The following is a 13935-nucleotide window of genomic DNA, read 5'->3' as shown; positions in this document are numbered from 1 at the left end:
TCCCTTGATGGATCTTCTGGATAACTTTTTATGAAAGCAAATTTCAAATACAAATACAACTTTACTGTGGAATAAATTGAATTTGTTGACAGCATCTCTTTCTATACACATCTCATCCCAAACCACCTCTTTTAAGTTTATCTTGAAACATTACAGCCTGTTCTCATTAATAAGTCTTACTGCTTTGTATGAATCTGACTCAAGGCTGCAATGTGCAATATTGTTTATTTCCATTAATAGCACATCATGATCAAATAGTCCTTTGGCAATTTGATACACATTAATTGTTTCAGCCTGAGCAGCATCTATAAAAATGTTATCAGTCAGTGTCCTACTACCCTGCTGTACACAAGTTAGAAAACTGACTACTGAAATTGACTGAAACACCCAAACAATGATACTAGTTCACTTCTGCTGTCTGTACTTACTTACAAAACTTAAAGTAGGGTTTACTGACAAAAGGAGACAACACTACATTGCCAAATTACCATATATGATCACAGTGAAATGCTTTTAACATGAAAATAATGTGCCCAAGATCTATACTGTATAATTAGTAACGTCTGTTACTGTCCTGAGTTCAACAGCTGACTCACAACTCAGTATTCCATGTGGGTTGGAGGAAAGAAATGGAGATGTGCATAGCACATGATAGCATGTTTATGGTCCTGAACTCAATTTTCCACACAGACTTATAAGAATGCAAGGGACATAGCAGCAAGTTCATGGTTATGGAGTCACTTGCGGGTGTTCAAAGTATGTGCAATGATGGCACAAATAGATGCAAAGAAACAATGCAAAACTATCTTTTACATCACAACTCCTCTTGTGCGACTTGTGTATGAACAAAATAATATTGTACCATAGGCATCAATTGAATGACACAGAGCAGTTTTCAAGACACTGGCCCCTTATTCATGAAGATGGAGTTTGCTCTGTCCAGCCAACTTGATTACTCAGGTTTCCCTTAATCATTTCATGTTCCTTCAGAAGATCACAGCCAAAAACCTGTCCTATCCTAGTAAAAGTTGTTCTTATACATATTTTTATTTTCACTTCATTATGATGACAAATGACATACATTATAAGCTGATTCCTAGAAGAATAATTAAATAAAAAGATATTTGGCAGGCACTACATTTCACAATTTCTGTTGACTTTATTAGGTGAAACATAAAGGAAAAAACATATTTTATAGCCACTAGTTCATTAATTTTTTTTTACCTTGGATTTAGATTATCTGTTCATTTCCTAGAATTACAGGCAAAGATGTTTTAACATTTTTGCGCCGCGCGGGATTAGCCGAGCGGTCTAAGGCGTTGCAGTCATGGACTGCGCGGCTGATCCCTGCGGAGGTTCGAGTCCTCCTTCAGGCATGGGTGTGTGTGTTTGTACTTAGGATAATTTAGGTTAAGTAGTGTGTAAGCTTAGGGACTGATGACCTCAGCAGTTAAGTCCCATAAGATTTCACACATTTAACATTTTTGCCAGTAATGCTAGACAATGCACTAATAACACGAAACCTTGGTTGCAAAAATAAATACTTAGCGGAACAAGTTGTAAAAAAAAAAAAAATGATTTCCCCGTTATCCCCATTACATTTCATATACTGCTGACATTCCTAATGTAATAACACTCTTAATCTCAGCATTTGCAACTTCCCTTTGTTTGGGAGATCTTCAAACCAAATTTAACAAATAAATTATTCAATAATGGCTAACTTCAAACAGGGAAACGAAAAAGCATCGCTGACAATCTTTGGACTTCTTAAACTGAGAAATAACAGGGTAGAGCAACAAGAGACTAACACAGGGTACACACCCAAGTGCAAAAATCCTTCTAATGTTTGTGACAATGAAATGCAATAGGCAAGTACAATTCACAATTGTACATTCAGAACCATAGTACTTACAGTATATGCTCTTGAGCTGTGAACCAATATATGTCGCAAGATTTCAGATCACTGGCATTTTCACTGGACTCGCATTCGGGAGGACGACGGTTCAATCCCGCATCCGGCCATCCTGATTTAGGTTTTCCGTGATTTCCCTAAATCGCTCCAGGCAAATGCCGGGATGGTTCCTTTGAAAGGGTATGGCCGACTTCCTTCCCCGTCCTTCCCTAATCCGATGAGACCGATGACCTCGCTGTTAGGTCTCTTCCCCCAAACAATCTAATTGAATCGAATCACTGGCATTTTGTGTTAGGTCAAAGCCCACTCTTTCCAACCACCCACCACACTCATATCCTAATGTAGCCAAAAACATTAGAGATAACATCAGTTCACTTGCATGGAAGTTCCCCAATCATACAGTAATCAATGGTGAAGGCTTTAATCATCCAACAATTGACTGGGAAAATAATAGTTTTGTTAGTGCTAGGTGTGGTAAGACATCATATGAAACATCACTCAATGCCTTCCCTGAAAATTACCTAAACAGATAGTTAGGAACCCCACCCATAATGAAAATATATTGGATCTAATGGAAACTAGGAGACCTGATGTCTCTGAGAGTACTGACATCGAAACTGCTACCAGCGATCTTGAAACAGTTGTGGCAACAATAATTACTGAAATACAAAGGCCAACTTAGACAAGAAGGAAAAACTGTGTAAAAAAATTGATAGTGTCATCTCTCAATGAGGAACCTGAAACTTTCAGCACTGGACAGGAGCATGTAGATGAACTATGGCTCAACTTTAAAAAAAATAGTTGACCATATGTTGGATAGATATGTACCCAGTAAAAAAGTTCATAATGGGAGGGCCCCGACGGTATACCGTCACTGTAAAGAGACATCTAAAGAAACAGAGACTACGGCATAATAAGTGTAAAACAAAGAATGGGACTACAGAAAGAGAGATGCTGAATGAAATGTTTGGCTGTCAAGCAGGCAATGCATGAAGCCTTCAGTAACTACTGTAATAGGCCTAGAATATTGTAAAATGATCGATGTACAACATCTTCTTTTAATTTTTCCTCTCTGACTGCGCGAGACATCTTCACAGGTACAGTGGTGAACTGCAACAAGAACTTGAGAGAGTGCCAAATATATGCGCGTTATAAAGGGCGCCAAAGTCCATCGTCGACTATGAGATTATCTCTGGTAATGCCAAAATTCTCAATTGAAAGTGATCGGCTGTCTTTCTTATGTTGCAATGTTGACATCCACATTTTATTTTATTTAACACCTTCTTCTTTTCTGTTAAAATTATTATGGTGTTTATAAATTTCAATAGCCTCTCTATACATATGCACATGACAATGCGATGTTTTCGATATGACACTCATCTCGGTGCATTTTATTTCGTGGTCATCCTCTGGCAAAGGTGTTTCACTATAGCCAATTTATCCGTATGTCCCATGCAACAATTCCTCTTGAGGGGGGGGGGGGGGGGGCAGTGCACAAATGGTTTAATTCATACTTAACTGGAAGAATGCAGAAAGTTGAAATAAGTGGTTCATGTAATGTTAAAACAACAGCTGATTCCTCAAACGGGGGGGGGGGCTATCAAGTATGGGGTCCCACAGGGTTCGGTCTTAGGTCTTTTACTGTTCTTGATATACATTAATGGCTTACCATTCCACATTGATGAAGATGCAAAGTTATGTCTTTTTGCTGATGATACAAGTATAGTAATAACATCCAAAAACCAAGAACTAAGTGATGTAATTGTAAATGATGTTTCTCACAAAATTACTAAGTGGTTCTCAGCAAACGGACTCTCTTTAAATTTTGATAAAACACAGTATATACAGTTCCGTACAATAAATGGCACAACTCCAGTAATAAATATAGACTTTGAACAGAAGTCTGTAGCTAAGGTAGAATTTTCAAAATTTTTAGGTATGTCCACTGATGAGAGGTTAAACTGGAAGCAACACATTGATGGTCTGCTGAAATATCTGAGTTCAGCTACGTATGCTATTAGGGTTACTGCAAATTTTGGTGATAAGAATCTCAGTAAATTAGCTTACTATGCCTACTTTCATTCACTGCTTTCGTATGGTATCATATTCTGGCGTAATTCATCGTTGAGTAGAAAAGTATTCATTGCTCAAAAACGTGTAATCAGAATAATTGCTGGAGCTCACCCACGGTCATCCTGCAGACATCTATTTAAGGATCTAGGGATCCTCACAGTATATATATTCACTTATGAAATTTGAGGTTAATAATCCAACCCAGTTCAAAAATAATAGCAGTGTGCATAGCTATAACACCAGGAGAAAGGATGATCTTCACTATGCAGAGTTAAATCTGACTTTGGCACAGAAAGGGGTAAATTATGCTGCCACGAAAGTCTTTGGTCACCTACAATACAGCATCAAGAGCCTGACAGATAGCCAACCAACATTTAAAAATAAATTAAAAGAATTTCTAGATGACAACTCCTTCTACTCATTGGCTGAATTTTTAGATATAAATTAAGGGAAAAAAAAACTTAAACATTAGTGTCATGTAATATTTTGTGTAATGTAATATCTTGTACAGACATCTTTTATTAACCTGACACGTTCCACATCATTACGAAGTGTCGTATTCATGATCTATGGAACAAGTATTAATCTAATCTAATCTAATCTAATCTACTCTAATCCACATTGTATATTAATGACATTGCAGAAGATGTTGCTAAAAATCTCAGACTTTCTGCGGATGATGCAGTTATCTATAATGAAGTACTATCTGAAAGAAACTGCATAAATATTCAATCAGATCTCAACAAAATTTCAAAATGGTGCAAAGATTGGCAATTTGCTTTAAATGTTAAGAAATGTAAAATTGTGCACTTCACAAAATGAAAAAAACAGTAGTATCCCATGATTATAATATCAAAGAGACACAGATGGAATTGACCAACTCATACAAATAAAATTAGATGTAACACTTTGTAGGGACACGAAACGGAATGATCACATAGGCTCAATTGGTAAAGCAGGTGGTAGGCTTTGGTTTATTAGTGCAAGACTAGGGTGGTGCAATCAGTCTACTAAGGTGACTACTTATAGGTCATTTGTCATTTGTGTGAACCATTCTAGAATACTGCTCAGGTGTGTGAGACCAGTACCAAATAGGACTAACAGGAGATATTGAACACTACAGAGAAGGGCGGCAAGAATTGTCACAGGTTCGTTTGACCCCTGGGAGAGTGTTACAGTGATGATGAAGAAATTGAACTGGTAGACTCTTAGAGATACAAATAAACTATACCAAGGAAGTCCACCAACAGTTTTTCAAGAACTGATTTGAAATCATGACCCAAGAAATATAGTACAATGTCGTATGTATTGCTCGTGTAGAAATCATGAGGATAAGATTAGAATAATTACAGTGCACACAGAAGCATTCAGACAATCATTCTTCCCGTGCACCATATGTGAATGGAACAGGAAGAAACCCTAATAACTGGCACAAAGGGAAGTACCCTCTGCCATGCACTTTGGGGTAATTTACAGAGTATGGATGTACATGTAGATATTGGCCAAACAATACTGTGTACAGCGCAACTGTATAAAAAAAGGGAAGGTAGAGATGCAGTTAACATCCTACTGACGATGAGGTCATTAGAGGCAGAGCAGAAATTCAAAGTGGGTGAGGACAGGTAGAAAACTGGCCATACTCTTTCAGTGGAAAATTCCCATAACTCGTACTCAACACTTTCCAGGGAAATTTTGGAAAAGATAAATCCGGAAGGCTAAAAGGGTATTTTAGTTGCCGTCCTATCACACACAAGTCCAGTGTCTTACCATTTGGCAGCACCATTGTAGTACTCAGAAATTTAAAGTTTCACGTTACTCGACTGCAATATTTAACTTATAAGGTCGGAACTCTCCTACAGCATGGAATGCACACATAATGTAAAACTACCACCACCGTAAAACAAAATGATGTAAAGAACGGGTGGCTCTCAGGAAACTCACCTGGGTTTGTTTGTTGTACAGGGTTTCAGGGAGAGCATAAGAGAACAATTGACAGGAATGGGGGAAAGAAATGCAGTAGAAGAAAAATAGGTAGCTTTGAGGGATGAAGTAGTGAAGGCAGCAGAGGATAAAGCAGGTAAAAAGACGAGGGCTAGTAGAAATCCGTGGGCGACAGAAGAAATATTGAATTTAATTGATGAAAGGAGAAAATATAAAAATGAAGTAAATGAAGCAGGCAAAAAGGAATATAAACGTCTCAAAAATGAGATCGACAGGAAGTGCCAAATGGCTAAGCAGGGATGGTTAGAGGACAAATGTAAGGATATAGGGGCTTATCTCACTAGTGGTAAGATAAATACTGCCTACAGGAAAATTAAAGAGAACTTTGGAGAAAAGAAAGCCACTTGTATGAATATCAAGAGCTCAGATCAAAACCCAGTTCTAAGCAAAGAAGGGAAAGCAGAAAGGTGGAAGAAATATATAGAGGGCGATGTACTTGAGGGCAATATTATGGAAATGGAAGAGGATGTAGATGAAGATGAAATGGGAGATATGATAATGTGTGAAGAGTTTGACAGAGCACTGAACGACCTAAGTCGAAACAAGGCCCCGGGAGTAGGCAACATTCCATCAGAACAACTGACAGCCTTGGGAGAGCCAGTCCTGACAAAACTGGTAAGCAAAAGGAATGAGACAGGCGAAATACCCTCAGACTTCAAGAAGAATATAATAATTCCAATCCCAAAGAAAGCAGGTGTTGACAGATGTGAAAATTACCGAACTGTCAGTTTAATAAGTCACGGCTGCAAAATACTAACATGAATTATTTACAGATGAATGGAAAAACTGATAGAAGCTGACCTCGGGGGAGATCAGTTTGGATTCCATAGAAATATTGGAACACGTAAGGCAATACTAACCCTATGACTTATCTTAGAAGCTAGATTAAGACAAGGCAAACCTACATCTCTAGCATTTGTAGACTTAGAGAAAGCTTTTGATAATGTTGACTGGAATACTCTCTTTCAAATTCTGAAGATGGCAGGGGTAAAATACAGGGAGCGAAAGGCTATTTACAATTTGTACAGAAACCAGATGGCAGTTACAAGAGTCGAGGGGCATGAAAGGGAAGCAGTGGTAGGGAAGGGAGAGAGACAGGGTTGTAGCCTCTCCCCGGTGTTATTCAATCTGTATATTGAGCAAGCAGTAAAGGAAACAAAAGAAAAATTCGGAGTAGGTATTAAAATTCATGGAGAAGAAATAAAAACTTTGAGGTTCGCCAATGACATTGTAATTCCATCAGAGACAGCAAAGGACTTGGAAGAACAGTTGAATGGAATGGACAGTGTCTTGAAAGGAGGATATAAGATGAACATCAACAACAACAAAACGAGGATAATGGAATGTAGCCGAGTTAACTCAGGTGATGCTGAGGGAATTAGATTAGGAAATGAGACACTTAAAGTAATAAAGGAGTTTTGCTATTTGGGGAGCAAAATAACTAATGATGGACGAAGTAGAGAGGACATAAAATGTAGACTGGCAATGGCAAGGAAAGTGTTTCTGAAGAAGAGAAATTTGTTAACATCGAATATAGATTCAAGTGTCAGGAAGTCATTTCTGAAAGTATTTGTATGGAGTGTGGCCACGTATGGAAGTGAAACATGGACGACAAATAGTTTGGACAAGAAGAGAATAGAAGCTTTCGAAATGTGGTGCTACAGAAGAATGCTGAAGATTAGATGGATAGATCACATAACTAATGGTGAGGTATTGAATAGGATTGGGGAGAAGAGAAGTTTGTGGCACAACTTGACTAAAAGAAGGGATCGGTTCGTAGGACATGTTCTGAGGCATCAAGGGATCACCAATATAGTATCGGAGGGCAGAGTGGTGGGTACAAATCATAGAGGGAGACCAAGAGATGAATACACTAAGCAGATTCAGAAGGGCGTAGGCTGCAGTACGTACTGGGAGATGAAGCAGCTTGCACGGGATAGAGTAGCATGGAGAGCTGCATCAAACAAGTCTCAGGAGTGAAGACCACAATAACAACAACAAAAGTGAAATGTTGCTGCTTACATTTTAAATCAATACTGAACATTATCAGTACCACACAATGAGGATTAAGAATACTTTGGAGTGAATCAGAAATTTCATCCTCTCACAGTAAAAATACAAAACAAATAACAAGCCACAATTATGTACAGCAAGGAAATCATAGTAAAGTTCTAGCAGTCTAAAGAGATAGCAACTGTATCACAAAGTAAAACCAGATGAAACACAAATCCTTTCAAAAACCTGTAGACTGAGCTGAATTTGAAACCACCACAGAACAAAATGATGAAAGGAACTTTAAGAACTGACATCAAACGTTTGTGCAAAATGTCTCAGACAGCCATAGTTAAAACAATAAAAACCTCGATATATGAAAAGTATTAATCATCAAAGAATTAAGTATATCAGGAAAAATGAACATTTAGTACCACAATCGAATTAACTCAATACTTCAATACTGCTTTAGCTAATCCCTACCAAACTGTCACATTTGTTGTCTTCACCAATTCACAGTCAAATCATTACCCTTCCAACCTAACCTTTGCTATGGACTACGCTATAGGGGTCATTCCATGTCAAGTCACCCAGGCCTTGACACCAACCATGTCAGATTTTGATGAAACTTGGTACAATTACTTCGTTTATCATCCTGAAAGCACTTGTAAAATTTTTTTGCTCTATCTCTTATAGTTTTTTTCTTATAAATTTTTAAAGTTTTTAGATTTGGCATTGTTTCAGCAGTCGGAAATTGTAACTTAAACGTGTCCTCACAACTAAAAAAAAATTGTATATTAAAGAATACTCAAGATATTAGTATGAAATTTTGGAATAAGTTTGTGTATTATATCTAAATGTTAAAAAAAAATTACCATAAAGATATATTAAAATATTCCAAATGAAAAAAAATTTACAAGTTTTTTATTTTTTTTAGCTAATGGATGTTCAGTTTTACAAAAATTGCAATATCTAGAGTCTCCGACCTGATAGAAAGCTCAAATTTGTTTTAAAATACTTTTAATTGTATAGGCTATTAGATAAAAGAAAAATTATGTTGGCTTTTTAACCTGTTTAATTGTTATCTAATTTTTAAAATAATATTAATTGTTTTTTAAAAATAAAAAATACCAAGTGACTTGGACACCGAAAATAAGTTTTTGTCTTCTCGGAGTAACAATGTACACTTGGATTTTGTTTTGTTACTCCTGTGTTTTGAAGTAAAAAAATTATTACAATGTTAAATAGTGCTTGGATAGTATTTTATTAAGTTTACTCCAACTCTCAGTAAGTACTGTTACTTAGTTTACAGAGATTCTTTTCCAATATCCTATAAAAGTAACCAGAACAGTAATCAGACCAAAAGTGAAATCAGTATGTCAGATATTCAAACCTGTAGTGTAGGGTTATTTAAAAAAACTTACTGTTTCCAAACAACCTACACACCTTCCAAAAAGTTACAACCGGTATCAGAATTGAGTGAGGAAGAAAAAGGTTTGATCCACTTACGATCTGGAATTAATCTGTGTGAGTTTAAGAATGTATGTTCACACCACAGATACTACTTTTTAAATGTTTTTGAAAAGTATCAAACAACATATGTACACCCATTAAAAAAAACACAAAAAGCCCATCAAAAAATCATTGAGAAGTGTAGGCTTGGATCTTTCTAAACAATTACTGACAAAAAATATTAGCATAAAACCTGGACAAAAGCTTTGCTCAACATGCCGTAACATTTGTGAGGAAAAATTAAGAGTTGAAGTCAATGAAAGTGAAACAGATGATGAAGTCATGGTTGAATTAGAATCATTGGAATCCAGAAATGAATCCCTCGTACAAACAAACATTGCTCTTGATTATTTAGGTTTAACACCGATAAAGCTTCATGGCTTGTCAGAACAAAGTAAAGGGTCTTATTTTAAAAGGAAGGTTAGCAGTATTGAAAAGACTGCAAAAAAGGGCGGTTTCAAAAGCATTAAAATATGATGCACCAAGTTCTGATGATGACGAAGAAGATAAAAGTGTGGTTGAGAAAGCAAAGGATTTTGATGTAATGATTTCTCTTATGAAAGAGAAGATTTCATCTGTTGGGAGGTCTAGAAAAATGCAGATTTTGACCTTGGCTCCAGATTCTTGGAGTCGAAATAAAGTGATGAAAGAATTTAATGTAAGTGAGTACATGGTGCGACAAGCTAGAAAGCTAAAATCTGAAAAGGGTATTTTGGAAACTCCTGGTCCAAAAAAAGGTAAAACTCTTTCTGAAAATACTGTAAGACTTGTAACAGATTTTTATGAAAAGGGTGAAAGTTCCAGAGTGCTACTTGGAACAAAAGACAAAGTAAGTGTTCAAAAAAATGTGTACATGCAAAAAAGACTCATTTTGTGTAATTTGAGAGAACTCTATTATTCTTTCAAATGGGAGAATCCCGAGGTAGAAGTAGGATTTTCAAAATTTTGTTTCTTGAGACCTAAATGATGTATCCTTGCTGGTGCTGCAGGCACACACACTGTATGTGTATGCAGTATCCACCAGAATGTTAAGCTATTACTGGATGCTGTGAAAATTGAAGAAGCTTATAAAGACCTAATTAAGATGCTTTTGTGCAACACAGAAAACCAAAACTGCATGCTACATCATTGCAACAGCTGTCCTGCAAATACTGCACTAACAGAGTGCTTAACTGAAAAACTAAGTGAATATTATGATTTAGAAGAAGAAATTATAATCAGTCAGTGGGTTAACACAGACAGGGCAGAAATGACAAAACAGTCTATCAGTGTTGAAGACTACATTTCTTTATTGGTTAGGTCATTGGAAAAGCTCACCCCGCACTCGTTTATAGCAAAATCCCAATCAGCAGCCTTTAAAAGATTGAAAGAAGACCCACCACCCAAAACAGCAATTATTGTGACGGATTTCAGTGAAAATTATTCCTTTGTTATACAAAATGAGATCCAAAGTTACCACTGGAATAGAGGTGGTTGTACTCTACACCCAGTTGGAGTTTTTCTAAGAAATGAGGAAAACAATGTTTTTGTTTCCAACCACTGTTTTATTAGTGATGACCAAGAACATGACACTGGTTTTGTTAACTTTGTACAAAAAGAAATTACAAAGTGGCTGTCATTACATCATACTGACATTGACTCAGTTCACTACTTTACAGATGGTTGTGCTGGGCAGTACAAAAATAGAAACAGTTTTAAAAATTTGACTGAACACTTGAGAGACTTTAATTTGAAGGCCCAACACACTTTTTTTGCAACAAGTAATGGGTAGTCAATTTGTGATGGCCTAGGAGGAACTATTAAAAGAATTTTAAGGAAAGCCAGTCTACAGCTTTCAGACAAAGAACAAATAATGACAGCAATCGATGTGTATAAGTTTTGTGAAAAAAATATTGAAAACATTCATTTTCACTTTATTGACAAAAAAGAAGCTGATTTGCTACGGTTAAAACTAGAAAAACGTTTTTCAGCAACCCGAACCATTCCTGGAACAAGAAGTTTTCATAACTTCAAACCACTTCCAACAAACAATGTTGAAATTAGTAGGACTACAGATAGTGTAAAACCCTCCTTAGTCTTTTCTTTCCATTCTTCTTCTGATTGGGTTCGTGTTGAACCATCCATAAATAGCTATGTGGCTGCAAATTATGATGGTAACTGGTACTTTGGACTGGTAAAAACAATATTCAATGATGAAGAAGATGCAGAAATTCTATTTCTACATCCTTCAGGACCCGCTGCATCATTTTATTGGCCTGAAAGAGAAGATTCCTGCATAGTGCCTTTGGAGCACATAGTCTGTATAGTAGACGCACCTCAATCAAGCAGCACTGGGAGAATGTATTACTTCAAAAAAGACTATCAAAAGAACTGAAAGCTCTTGGATGAAGTGGAAAAACAGTTTGAATCAGCATTAATGTTTATTAAAAAGACAAAATTACTCAAAAAATTCAATGTTTCAAGCAATCAGTTGGGTTATACATAAGTGTCGTAAGTAAACTATCTTTGTACATAATTCTAATGTAATCTACTATAATTAATAAACATGTTAAAAAGCCATCATTATTTTTGTTTTATCAAGTAGCCTATATGTTTAAGAGTAAATTAAAACAAATTTGAGCATTCTATCAGGTCTGAGACTCTAGATATTGCAATTCTTATAAAACAAAACATCCATTAAAAAAAATAAGAAAAAAATACACATATATATATTTTTTTCATAGAAAATATTAATATATTTTAATAGCATCATTTTTATCTTCAAATATGTATAATAAATAAACTTGCTGCAAAAATTCATGATTATATCTAAAAGAGTTTTTAAGATAAGCAAATTTAAAGTTTTGAATACAAATTAAATTGACCATTTCCGAAGGTTCAGAAAACGCAAAACATAAAAACTTTAAAAATTTATAAAAAACCTGTAAGAGATACAGCAAAAAAAAAAAAAAATTTGCAGGTGTTGTCAGGATGGTATTAGAGCCATTTGAGCCAAATTTCATGAAAATCTAAGGGGGTGGGTGTAAAATTTATTTTTTATTGGGTGATTTGATATGGAATGACCCATAGATCAATCTGTCAATCCAACCAAAATTCCCAAAACTAATACAAATGCAAAAAAAAAAAAATTTAAAAAAAAATTAAAAAAAAAATTGTTGCCATTGCCCTGCTCTCTTCATGATTGTGTATGTGAGGTATCATATGACACAACATGTTTATGTCACGGGACAATAGCCGTCTCTACAGGCCATTAAGAACCACAAAATACATTACACTAGTCAAACATGACCAAATAACAATAGCAGTTCAGAAGAATGTAGATTTAAAAAAAAATGGATTTAGAAGTGAAAGCACAAGTCTGAATCAGTTCTAAATAAATATAAAAAAAGTTTACTAATAAAGTATGTTGAACTACATCATTAATTGATTTGTGAGAATGTTCAGTTATAAAATTTACCTCTTTATGTTAATTGTATCATTCACTCTCTTTCAAGTATTCAGTTATACTACTTATTACAACTTAAATTCATTTTTACTGATCTTTCAAAAAATCACTGCTCTATTGGAGCTCACCAACAACAACACATAAAGCAACAGTAGCAGGATGTAGTTACTACGTAAATAAAATTTACCAACCACAATAGATACTTCGTTTAAGTGCTATGTAGGCACCGGTAGTAAATTTTATGATTGATTACAGTATATATTACATTCCAATACTGATGTCGATGATGAAACAATGGTGTAATATGTGACTTGTTACACCTCTAAATCTTCATACTTTCTGCTTCATTCGTTTTTTGACAACATCAAAACATTTCAAATTCATGCTCCGAATCCAGCGCATCTACTACTGCGTTAATCTGAAAGACAATGGGTCCCGCTGCTCTTTCGCTCTGATCACATCTGTTGCACACTGAACATTCTCATTTAATATAATAATACACGACAGAATGAGGTAGAACCTAACTGTAGCACACCCTAAATTCGTAAGATAAATAATATATCTACAAAGCGCCCATTAACCGACATCTTTAAACATTTATTTTCAGTCCTTATACTCACATACAAAATCCAGAAGTCCGAGGAAATCCAACGGAATTCTTTAAAGTGCAACTATCCAAGTAAAGCTGTTCCCCTTGTTCATATGCACTCATAGGAAAATGTAAATACAAAATATAAACAATATTCCGGCTGAGAGCGAAGGCGTCCCTCTCTTCGTTTCAACAACCAGTGCAGCCAACTCTGATTGGTCCTCCCCCCACGGCAACAAACGTCAAAAATTGATGTGATACACTAGCAAGAATAATGGTGTAAGCTGCAATTATTTGAATGTTTTATAATTTTCTGGTTTCCAGATAATACATATTTTCAATTAATCCGTCTATTTTCTTAGTAGTAACAGAAATAATGCTTAAGAACGAATTAGTATCCGAAAGCAAACT

The 13935-nt window shown here is 35.7% G+C and overlaps 1 protein-coding gene across 10 annotated transcripts in view; it reads right to left on the bottom strand.

Moving 5' to 3' along the window:
* The window catches only part of LOC126478532 (broad-complex core protein isoforms 1/2/3/4/5-like), a 352226-nt gene extending 338505 nt beyond the window's left edge, over positions 1-13721 (bottom strand). For all 10 annotated transcript variants that reach the window (XR_007587442.1, XM_050103717.1, XM_050103708.1 and 7 more), the window contains exon 1: positions 13556-13721. The gene's annotated coding sequence lies outside the window, so the exon portion shown is untranslated. The remainder of the gene's footprint in view (positions 1-13555) is intronic.
* Positions 13722-13935: the final 214 nt, after the last annotated feature.

The sequence above is a fragment of the Schistocerca serialis genome, chromosome 1, assembly GCF_023864345.2.
Source record: "Schistocerca serialis cubense isolate TAMUIC-IGC-003099 chromosome 1, iqSchSeri2.2, whole genome shotgun sequence".
In the NCBI taxonomy this organism is placed as follows: Eukaryota; Metazoa; Arthropoda; class Insecta; order Orthoptera; family Acrididae; genus Schistocerca; species Schistocerca serialis.
This window is presented reverse-complemented; position numbering and strand designations above follow the sequence as displayed.